This window comes from Danio rerio, chromosome 9, assembly GCF_052040795.2.
Source record: "Danio rerio strain M-AB ecotype USA chromosome 9, GRCz13ab, whole genome shotgun sequence".
NCBI classification, from domain to species: Eukaryota; Metazoa; Chordata; class Actinopteri; order Cypriniformes; family Danionidae; genus Danio; species Danio rerio.
In genome coordinates, this window is record NC_141029.1 from 48,130,678 (window position 1) to 48,142,500 (window position 11,823).

The 11,823-nt window shown below is 35.9% G+C and overlaps 1 protein-coding gene and 1 long non-coding RNA gene across 5 annotated transcripts in view; both read right to left on the bottom strand.

The window, feature by feature from the left end:
- hdac4 (histone deacetylase 4) overlaps positions 1-11,823 on the bottom strand; it is a 399,635-nt gene that overhangs the window by 314,401 nt on the left and 73,411 nt on the right. The gene's annotated exons all lie outside the window — the stretch shown is intronic.
- LOC141376201 (uncharacterized) overlaps positions 8,428-11,823 on the bottom strand; it is a 3,615-nt gene continuing 219 nt past the window's right edge. Inside the window, exons 1-3 of the long non-coding RNA XR_015499868.1 lie at positions 11,618-11,823; positions 11,326-11,547; positions 8,428-11,280 (exon numbers count right to left, since the gene is read on the bottom strand). The exon at positions 11,618-11,823 is cut by the window's right edge and continues 219 nt beyond it. This is a non-coding gene — a long non-coding RNA (uncharacterized LOC141376201). The remainder of the gene's footprint in view (positions 11,281-11,325; positions 11,548-11,617) is intronic.

Below are 11,823 nucleotides of genomic sequence, written 5' to 3' on the forward strand. Positions count from 1 at the left end.
TTCCATTAAAGGGCACCTATGCTGAAATTCAACTGTTGTAAGCTGTTTGGACAGAACTGTGTGTATGTATAGTGTGTCCACAGTCATACTGGAGTGATATAAACACAACAAGTGTCTTTTTAAAAATTTCCTGACATTAAAATAGGACTTCCCAGTGATTTTGAGGCCCACCACAACGTGATGTATACACATGTCCACAGAATTTTTTGTAAATAAACTGGGATTAAAATAAAATATCTGTTCCAACTTTCTTTGATTTTTATAAGTTATATAAGGCTAAAACATTTTTAAAACAAAGCATGTTTGTGATAAAGACAGTAAAATCACTATGAAATTCTTAACCAATATAATCACCACGGCCGCATGTCGTCAGTAAACGGTAATATGTGTGTGTACTGCAAATAGTTTTTGTGTGTGACTCATCGTTTTAGAAACGCTTGACTAAAGTCCACCAAAAATACATGAAATAAACGTACTTCGTGTTTTTGACTAATGAGCTGTATTTCAGCTCCATCTGAGTCTGTCTCTATCACTGACTGCTGTTTATCTGACAAAGGAGTGCTGGGTGAGGTGAAGCAGCTCATTTGCATTTAAAGCCACAGGCTACAATAAACATCTACAAGGTACGCAAACACCAAAATGGGCAGATTCTGGAGGCTATAATAAATTTCTGATGAGTATTTTGACCTGAAACTTTACAGACACATTCTGGAGACACCAAAGGCTTGTCTTACATCTTGTAAAAAGGGTCAAATATGTGCCCTTTAAAAAAAAAAAAAAGAAAAAAGAAATAAATATATAAAAACAGTCATCTACAAGTTGACCAAGTGAACTTTAAGCAAATACACGCGGATAAGCAATTCCTAAATTAAGGAATCTTGGGAAACGGTTCTGTACAGTGAAATTGTCTTTAGTCCTCACTCTCTACCAAGAAAAAAAAACCCTGCCTTAATCAGAACCAGACAACACTTTCTGATTCCTATAACTGTCCAGATTTAATATTGCTTGTGGTAGAGACTGTGGTCTGAATTTGGGTGTGGAACATTCCTGGACATTCCTGCTCCAAAGGGGGATAAATCACCAGAGAATGGCAAAACAGCACAACAGCCAAAATAAACAGCGCCAATAAACAACTCATGTTTCATATTTGACTGAAAATTTATTTTAGTCAAAGCTGTGGCAGAGCATTGTGAATGAGCTCATGACATGCATAAAGCAAGTTCAATGTATTGCAATGCTAAAACTATTAAATATACATATAAAACAAAATGACATTTTAATATTACTTTTATTCTAATAAAGGTCTGATGACATTTCCAAGTTTCAAACTAAAATACTGTAATTTCTAGCAATTAATGCAGAAAATTGGTCAAAATAACATTTTTAAATGGTTGATCAAAAATGTGAATTATTCCACCTAATATTGATTACTTAACTCTTCTGAAGTTAATTGGTAAACATTGGAAAACTGGACTGACAGTTTCAATTTACTAAAACTTTTATGTTAAACTGCTTTGATACAATCTACATTTTAAAAGCAATATAGAAATAAAGATGAATTGAATTCAATTACATGTAGAAATTGTTTATATACCTTACACATTTACACAAATTCACAATAAACTAATCTTGGGTTAACACCAAATGTGAATTTAAGTTTTCAAGCAAATCGTACAAAGTAGACATAAATACGTAAAAAGAGGCGAATTTCCACAGGTTAGCACAAATGATGTAATGATGCTCACTGCTGATGTCTTGTTCCAAAGTGTAAGACACCCTTTGGTCAATCTGTTTTCTCTGTCAAGGGACCCAACATGTGGAATGATTTATCTGTTCGCTTAAAATTAGAAAGTAATGTAAAAGTTTTTAGTAGTGTAAAAACAAAATATCAGTGTTTACACAAATAGATCATTGCTTTCGCCTTATAGCAATTATATGTAAATAATTATTATGTTGTGTGTGTGTATATATATATATATATATATATATTTTATTTTATTTATTTATTTTTTTTTATGTTATGAAGAATTAGCAATTAGGTGTATAACTTGCCTCAATGGCATTTTCCGAGTAAAAAAAAAAAAAACAATTGATGCAATTCTGCAGTATATTCATTGTATTTTATATTATTTTTCTATTGTGGAGAGGTAAGCGTGATCGAACACCCAATAAAGGGGGAGAGCATGCTAGGAGCCCGGTGGCTAATCAGCAGGTCAATCAGAAATGATAAATAACACCTGTCTTTCTAGTGATTGGGCCGGAGAGACTCCCTTTTTAAGGGGAACGAGAGGAGCAGTCGGGAGAAGAGAGAGCATGCACGCACACACACACGCACACACACACACACTGCTACATGTGTAGTGGCATTCTAAATTTAATAAAACAAAAAAAAATTCATAAAACTTAATTTGTTAACCTGAATCCCCGACCCTATCTTCTTCTTCCCTCAACAACAACGAACTTTACTACATCTATATTTCTTTATTGTAACGCTAAAATACTTTTCACTTGGAGGACTAGTTCTCAAAATTATGGGATGTATTTTGCCTATGTCCCAAATATAGTCTCTAACTACAATATATACTGTATTATAATTAGCTTTCATATCTCAGAGGAACTATAGGCCAATTTTTTGTCTATACATCATGCTCCTTGAAAAAGTTTGTCTAGTCCTTTGATTCCTTCTACTAGTGAACACAATTACTCTTAAATTCAAAATGAAATCACAATGTACTCTTCTTATTTTTGTATTTAGTAGTGCTTGTTCTAAACAATGCATCTGGGCACTTCATTATTTTATAAGAACGAATTTGCCCTCAGATTTAAGTAGTATAACTGGCACCGGCTTACATTATTTTTTTAATTTCAGGATCATTTCAAGTCGACAATCTTAACTTTTGTTTCATGGCGACTTTAATACATTATTTATATCTGTGCCCAAATGTGACCTTTAATGAAGTCCACATCACAAAAATCATCCGGTTTCAGCATATAAAAAAAAGCGGCTCAATATACAAACTTTGTGGAGATTGGTTAGCAATAACTTTGTGGAGATTGGTGCAAATATTTGCCAAAATTTGAGTGATTTATGTATTAAGCGCAGATCTTTTGCCTCAGATCTTGAAAATAAAATATCTAGCAAACTGTTTGAAAATGAAAGTCAGTCACTCAGTGCAAACCAACAACATCAGTACTCAGCCTGTGTACTTTTAATGATGTTGAATTGATTTAATATGTAGTAATTAGATTGTAACCCTTCCCATTTTGTTGGCAGTGATGTGGCTGATTCTTAAGTAAATGGCTGGTATTTAAATCTTACTGTTGTGTTGTGTTTTATCGCGTTGTGTTTGAGCCAAACTGCTTGTCTCTGGAATCAAGTTGCATCACATGTAGTTAGGTTTCACAATATAAAAAAATGGAAGCAACTTGAAATACAATTATAGAGATTGGTTAATGCGGTGTGAATATCTGCCAAAGTTCAGATTTTTCAATTAAAGCGATTCGTGTGAATCACACGCTAAACGCCTTAAACGCCCAAAATGCTTAATTATGTACGTATATATTAATTATAATTATCTATCATTTATGTCATTAAATGCTACCAATGTGAGTTTGAACACCATTTTACATGACATTTGTTGCCATACTACTGAAAGCAGCAGCAGATCATTTACCTCGGATCTTGAAAATAAAATAACTATAGCAAACCGTTAGAAAATGAACATCATTACACAGCCTATTTTCTTTTAATGATGTTAAATTTTTTTAATATGTATTAATTGAATTCTAAGCCTTACCATATTATTGAGAGTAGTATGGCTGATAGTTAAATGAATGGTTGGTATTTAAATGTTTCTGTCGCATTGCGTTTGGTGCACAGCCAAACTGCTTCTCTCTGTGATTGTGCCGTGTCACTTGTAGTTAGGTTTCAGCATATAAAAAAAATGGAAGTGGCCAGAAATATTCGCCAAAGTTCAGATTTTTCAACTTGAGCAATTCACACAAATCCTGCGCTAAGCACCTCAAACGACCAAAAGGCTCAATTTAGGTCGTTCAAGTCAATAAATGCTATAGATGTTCGTTTGAAAACCATTTTACATTACATTTATTGCCATACTACTAAAAGCAGCAGACAGTTTACCTCAGATCTCGAAAATAACTAGCAAATGGTTTTAAAATAAAGGTCAGTCACTTGCAAACTAACAACATCAGTACTCAGCCTATGTACTTTTAATGATGTTGAATTGGTTTGATATGTAGTAATCAGATTCTAACCCATACCATTTTGTTTGGAGTGATGTGGCTGATGTTTAAATGAATTGCTGGTATTGACTTGTTTTTGTCACATTGCATTTGGTGCAGACAGTTTGGTGTCTCTGAAACTGCGCTGCATCGCATGTAGTTAAGATTTCAGTATATTAAAAAATGGAAGTCCCTCGAAATAGATTGATTATTAATTTGATTATTAATTTAATTATGAAGATTATTTAACGTGGCATGAAAATCCACCAAAGTTCACATTTTTTAATTCAACTGATTTGCCAAAATCAGTTTTTAAGCGCACCAGATGCCCGAAATGCACAAATTTGCATCATTAAATGCTACCAATGTGATTTATGCCATTTAACATGACATTTACTGCCATACTACTGAAAGCAGCAGCAGATCGATTACCTCAGATCTTGAAAAAAAAGTAACTAGCAAACGAAAATGAAAAGTCAGTAATAAAAATGAAAGTTAGTCATATTTAAATGAATAGCTGGTATTTAAATGTTTCAGTCGCGTTGCGTTTGGTGCAGACAGCCAAATTCCTTGACTCTAGAATCACGTCGCTTCGCATGTTGTCGCAGGTTTCATCATATTAAAAAATGGAAGCGGCTCAAAATACAAACTTTGTGGAGAGGCCTGCAAAGCCACAGAAACAGAGCTCCCTGGGTAAAGACAACAACAGTCATCCACCCGGGGGCCTCCCGGGGACAAAGAAGCCCAATGAAGCTGTCAGCTCCAAATGAAAACTGGCTCGCAGGGCAGGAATGCGGGGGTGTTGTGCTGCCATACGGCCCACAGCTGTTCTCTGACACACAGGCTGCCCGTGACGCCACGCTGGAGAGAGAGAGAGAGACACATGGCTTGGGGGCCCTTGGGGGACGGAGGCGGATCATATCTATATACATAGGCATTTGTAGCCGTTCACGGAAACACAACAGTGCCCGTCCGCCCACTTTCACTTACACCATTAAACACAACATATGAACCGTGCTCAAGCAGACTGGAGAAATGCTGTATGAAGGCAAACATGTGGATGAATCTCTATGAATCCCAGATAATTGCAAATCAAAGCAGTCTCATGTAATCCAACAGATTTCTTAAGACGTTACTGGGAAATTAATTTTCTAGCTTGGTTGTCTTTTAACGCAGCCCTTTCAGTGTTTTGTGTTTTTTTATCTTTATTGGACAGCTCCTATTCTCAGGAACACTGCCACAGAAATAGACAAACACGAAATGTTTACCCAGAACAACTGTCATAATGCAACAAAAGTCTCTTTCAAGTCTACATAAAATTACAACGGACCAGTCTGTTTTCCCAGTACCGGTTATCCACTTTTTTTTTTTAAATGTGATGTCTGTTTATCAAATTATATGTTGCCTTTTGGGCAACTGTCATTCAAAAGAACTGCAAATAAATTGTAGGAACAAAATGGATAAGATCAAGATTAGTAACTACTGAGGGCTCATCTACATAAATATACTAGGGTTGGGCCGATAGACGATGCCATCATCCATCGCCGATGGCTGACAAACTTCAAGATGCTGAGCCGGCATCGCGATCCATCGCCCCGCCCCACATTTATATTGACATATAACTTATTATTTGCATGTCATCTTAATAGCAATAACGGCCTTTTCATGAGCTGTGTTAAATTTTACATATAGCTGCCACTGGCACGGCTGACAGCATCGTAAAGATTAAATAAAGGATTATACAGTACCTCTCGCGCTTAAAATGTGTAGATTCAGTGGCAAACGCTGTTACCTGCAAACCCTGTCCCACCCTGTTTATCCATTGCTGAGTGCTGTGTTTGGCGTTTTTAGGTGCAAAGATGCATTCTGCATAAATGTCTCCTAAATCTGCGCACGCGGTGAGGACTTTGCAGTGAAAACAGTGAAAATGTATGCACTCACCCAAATGCTTCCAAATATATTTTACGGTTGCATAAATAAAATTTCGGGCGCATATGCGACCAAAACGGTCAAGCCCTAGCATCTGTACTTATTATTATTTCCTCATAATAATAATAATAAAAAATAAGGAAGTTATTATCAATCACAATACAAAGTACAGTAAACTCCAAACGAACTCTCGTCTCCTCCACCAGCTGTGGGAAAAAGCCATTCTAACGACACAGATCACTCTGATTATTCATGCCAGAGTCCCGTGGAAAAAAGTGATTGACAGGTGGTCGTTTTTGTGTAATTTTTATGGTTTGGTTATGGGTAAATCAAAGACCATGTGGGTCAGGTAGTGAAAACGGTAGGCTACAATCAATTCGTTATGAATTAATTGATATTTAACAATGACCCCCATCCCCGCCTACGACGACGATGCCATTGTCCATCGTGATTATTCACATTAGACATCGTCCGATGCCAAATTGGTCAACATCGCCCAACCCTAGAATATACATCTATGAATGACCAATGCAGTCTAATTCATGCACAAGTTACAAGAGTCTGTGTTTCAGATGAATCATTACAACTCAGGATTTACCCATTGGAGTCGGTCTGACTGAATCAATTAGTACTCCGACTGAATCAACTGAAATACATACAATACAAGCTCTCATTATTGTAATAAAATCTCTCAATGCAAACAAAGAATTAATAAACCAGCAAACAAAACATCTCATATTAATGTTATCCACCTTTATTCCATACACAATGTCTGTGTTTCAAATTATGGGGTGGACTTTAAGGAACTTCCATTCAAAAGAACTGAAACAAACATGGATAAGATCAGGATTACTTACTACTGAGGGCTCATCTTCATGAATATACATCTATGAATGACCAATGGGGTCTGATTCATGCACAAACTAAAACAGTCTGTACCATTGATGAATCATTCCAAGTGAGGATTTAACCATTTAAACCAGTCTGACTGAATCAATTAGTTCTCCTACTGAATCAACTGAAGCCACATTTACATACAATACAAGCTCTCATTATCGTATTACAATCTGTCAAACAAAACATCTAAAATGAATGCTATCCACTTTTTTCTGGACGTGACGACTGTGTATCAAATTAAGGGTTGCAATTGGGGAACTTTCATTCAAAAGAAGCGAAAAACACTTTAAATAATAAAGTGGTGCTATAAAGAATTCAAATAAGCAACGAAATCTGAGAAACGCTTTGTGCTTTATTTTTTATCTGTCATGAAAACAACATTATATTTGGTATTTTAACCTGACATTAGTATCTCAAGCAAATCTGTGGCCAAATGATTTTCTGTATTCTCTACAGTACTGTAATATTCAGCAGCGGAAAGACTTGGTTGAGGTTTTTGGGGTTGTTCATGGTCTACCAAGAGCAATTTGTTTACTCTATTACGTTTTCTTTTAATATTCACAGCATTAACTGTGAAGAGAATAATGCCACTTTATTGTACCTTTTGTTTTAAAAAACATTTCACAGATTATTTACAGTTTAGCTGAAGCTACTTTCATATTTCACACAAAGCATCATGGGGCGTAGAAAGAAAAACATGGATACAAATAATTACTTGCTACTAATGGCTCATCTACTTGAAGAAACCTTTAGCTTTAAATATAAATATGTTGTATTATATTGGTGTCCCGTTTAGTCCAGACAGATGTGTCTTTTGGGGAACCTGCTCTTTGTTCTTAGAGCAAATAAATCTGAAAATGACACCTAAGCATTTTCATGTGTACAGCCAAAAAATATATTTTGTGATATAATGATGTCATCATCCCACATGCCGACGCTAGTCAAAAAACCAACAAAGGCTCATCAACCAACAAGTCCCATGGATGTTTGTGGAGACCGCAAATTATGTAGCCGGAGGTACGTATGGCTGCATTTCATTTTTAAAGCGAACTCTACAGAGTGGTATGACGCCGTTCCTTTTCGCGCTTACCAGCTGACGGCTTACCTCCGTGTGGAGGGCTTTCTTGCTGCAACCAGTTTGTCCAGTTAGCTTGTCATATATGTCGACGGACTTGAGATGCAGAGAGGAGTCGACAATGACGACGATGACCGGGTTCGAGTCTGGGAGAGTGTGGTTACAGAAATCAAGTAAGACAAAAACAGAATGCAAAAAATAAAATAAACAAGTGAATAACAGGGTGAGAATATGGTAAAATCTGAAAATGTGGTAAAAATCAGACAAAAGGCTTTTCTTTTTCTGGACGGCTTTTGTAAATCATTGGATGGGTTTAAGGAAGTGGGTGGGTGGGTCAATCGATAAAATTGGTTGGGTTTAGGGAAGGAGGAGGGTGGGTCAGTCAATTGGCCAGTCGCACAGTGGGCCATTCAGTCAGTCAGACAGACAGTCACTCGACAGCGGTCTCTGGTGGGTTTACACAAGAACAGCATGGGTGCGAACGGCACTTGCAAGAGAAATTTGTAATATAAAAAAAGCAAACACAACGGCCTCTTGTGGATTTGCAAAAACAAAAACTGCAAAAATACATACCTCCTGTCACGCATTTCGCGGTCTCCAGAAACGACCATGGGACTACGACTAATGAGCCTGGGTTGCAAAAAACGCTACCTCAAGTAATAAATAAAAACAACAACCAAGGGAAAACGTTGTCAATGACATTGTTGTGCAACATGATCCGAGGGAGAACTTTGGTATGTCCAAAACATCTGTCATCGCACTGAGCAAAGAACTTGGGAGTAAATATATAATAAACTAGGGCTGTCAAAACATTAGGTTCGGTACCAATCAGTACTGAAATAAAAAAAAAGTAAATTTCCAGCTAACATTGGAGAAATGACTGTATTTAATCGTGAACGTCATCGGTTCACCATTCTTCACCACTGTTCATGACAGGCAACAATGAATACTCAATAGCGGTCAAATGTTAGCAGGAAATGAACGTTTTTAAAATGTCACTACCAACCGGTACCAAAATTAATACTTTTGACAACCTTACAGCAAATTTCATTTTCGGAAGACCACGAGAGCACAGAACCCATCCTGTGAGAAATGAGATGCTGAGATCTTCCTTTTGGTCACATGACCTTCAACATTACAGCAAACATTATGATAAAAAAATGCCAAGGTAATTTTGTTTATTATCTATAAAATATTTATTATGTTACAACAATAATACAGCGCTTTTGAATTTAAGCCTCATTCTGCACTCAAATTAGACTGTGAGAGTGCGGGCCTGCATGGGCGTGATCTAAACAGAAAAATAGTAAGCATTGACAAGCGAATGTAGTTAGGAATTTAAAAAACAAAGCATTTTACTTCTTGTCCAGTGTGAGACCGGCTTTAGAATCACTCAGGAACTAAAGAATGAGGACAGGGTGGCATTAACATGATGATGGACACAGACTAAAGCAGAATCATGTGTTTCTCACGGCTTCTGTTCTGCAAATGTGGACGAAAGTGAAAGTGCTGCAAATGAACGAAGCATTGTGTACTACTATGTTAAAGTCAGTTATCTGTGCTATTAGCAAAAAGTAATTCTAATATAATTTCTAAACATCATTTTCATATAAACAATTCTGCTTTAAAGACATTTCTGTGCTAAAATGTTATAAAAAAAATTTAAATAAAAAAGCTACTTTTTTGGAATAAGAACTGTTTGTTTTTTATAATTGCTCTTTGTGGCCTGACATTTATAGAAATTACAATTCTGGTTTAAATGTAAAGATGTATTTGCACAGCTGAAAAATGTAGGTCAAGAACCATTTTGGAATCGAATCATGACTCTCAGAATCGAAATCGGATCGTGAAGTCCCTCAAAGATTCCCAGCCCTAATCATAATTTCAAAACACACATTTTATTAGAACGAGACAAAAAACAAGCGATGTAGAAAGCCTAATGTGCATACAATCTGAAGCTGATATAGTGTGAGTGAATGGCTTGCCGGTGAATCTAGCGCAGATCTGTGGCATAAATGAGTGTGTTCTTCATTCAGTACTCCCGTCGCTCTGCATCAGGAAACAGCTCTATCAGCAGCACTTGGCGTTTCCCCAGCCTCTGTTTACTTATGCCTTCCTCGACATCCTCATCGGATCTTTACAATGGTTGAACAGTCACTGACATGCATCCAGTAGGGCTGCTCGATTTTGGGAAAAATCATAATCACGATTTTTTTGGTCATAATTGTAATCACGATTATTCAAAATGATTATCAGTTGAAGTCAAAATTATAAGCGCTTATTAAGATTTTTTTAAATAAATATTTCCCAAATGATGTTTAACAGAGCAAGAAATTTTAACAGCATTTCCTATAATATATTTTTTTTCTTCTGGAGAAGGCTTATTTTATTTTTTTTTTATTTTTTTTTTTTGGCTAGAATAAAAGCAGGTTTAAATATTTTGAAACCCATTTTAAGTTCAATATTATTAGCCCCCTTAAGCAATAAATATTTTTAATTGTCTGCAGAAGAATCTACAGTTATACAATAACTTTTACCCTAATTAAGTCTTTGAATCGCACTTTAATCTGAATGCTTGTATTTTGAAAATAGTCTAATATTACGTGCTGTCATCATAGCGAAGATAAAAGAAATCAGTTATTAGAAATGAGTTATTAAAACTATTTTGTTTAGAAATAAGTTGAAAAAAAATCTTTCCATGAAACAGAAATTGGGGAGGAAAAGGGTTGCTAATATTCAGAAGGGCTAATAATTCTGACCTTAAATGTATATATACAGTTATTTTCCACTCTGCAAAGGAAAGAGAAATAAATACAATAGAATAAAAATATGAAACAAACTGTGCTTTAAGCATCTTTACTATAAGAAAAACACTTTCGCTACAAAAGTCCTTCAATCAAGAGCAGTGAGGGATTTTCTCCTTTTGTTGTTTGATTAACAATCATAAAAACAGGCGGCAGCAGGAACATCGCGCGGTTTCTCTTTAATGGCTTCTCTTTCACGTCTTTTAATTCTGAACTTGTATGTTCATTACACAAATGAGGTTATGTGTTATTAATGAGTTAAAGTAATCACTAGACACCATGTTTTGACACCTATTTGACCATTAAAGTGCTCACATTAAGATGACTTGTGTTCTGCTCGTCTCAGTGTGTGAATGAGACCGAATGCTGACCGCATGCTTCTGTGTGCACACACACACATAAGCACGCTGTCTTTCGCGCTGCTAAGTTAATTATCGTTTATCTCGATTAATGGTTTTTCATAATTGTTAAAAGCTAAAATCGAAATCGGATTTTCTATTAATTGCACAGCCCTACGCTATATGTAAGGTTTTGTTTTGTTTTTTCACAACTATTTTATTTAGTTTTTTAGGGCAACAGTATCTCCAGCGTAAAAGGAACCTCAACATCAAATGCTATTGGTCAGCCCACAATTCAAGAAACATCCAAAAACACAAATCGCTTATGCAACAACACACAAGCATGCAATAGGCCTGAACAGTGCTGTGGCTTACTTTATTTGCAAAGAAAAGACAGCTATCCAAAAAATCCTCTTCAAGTTGTGCAGAAATCTGCATTTTTGAAACTAATGATTGACTTTAACCTCCTAGGGCTTTGTGGCCACATATGTGGACAGCACATTTTAGCTCTTAAATGGCTATATAAAATACTTTAAAT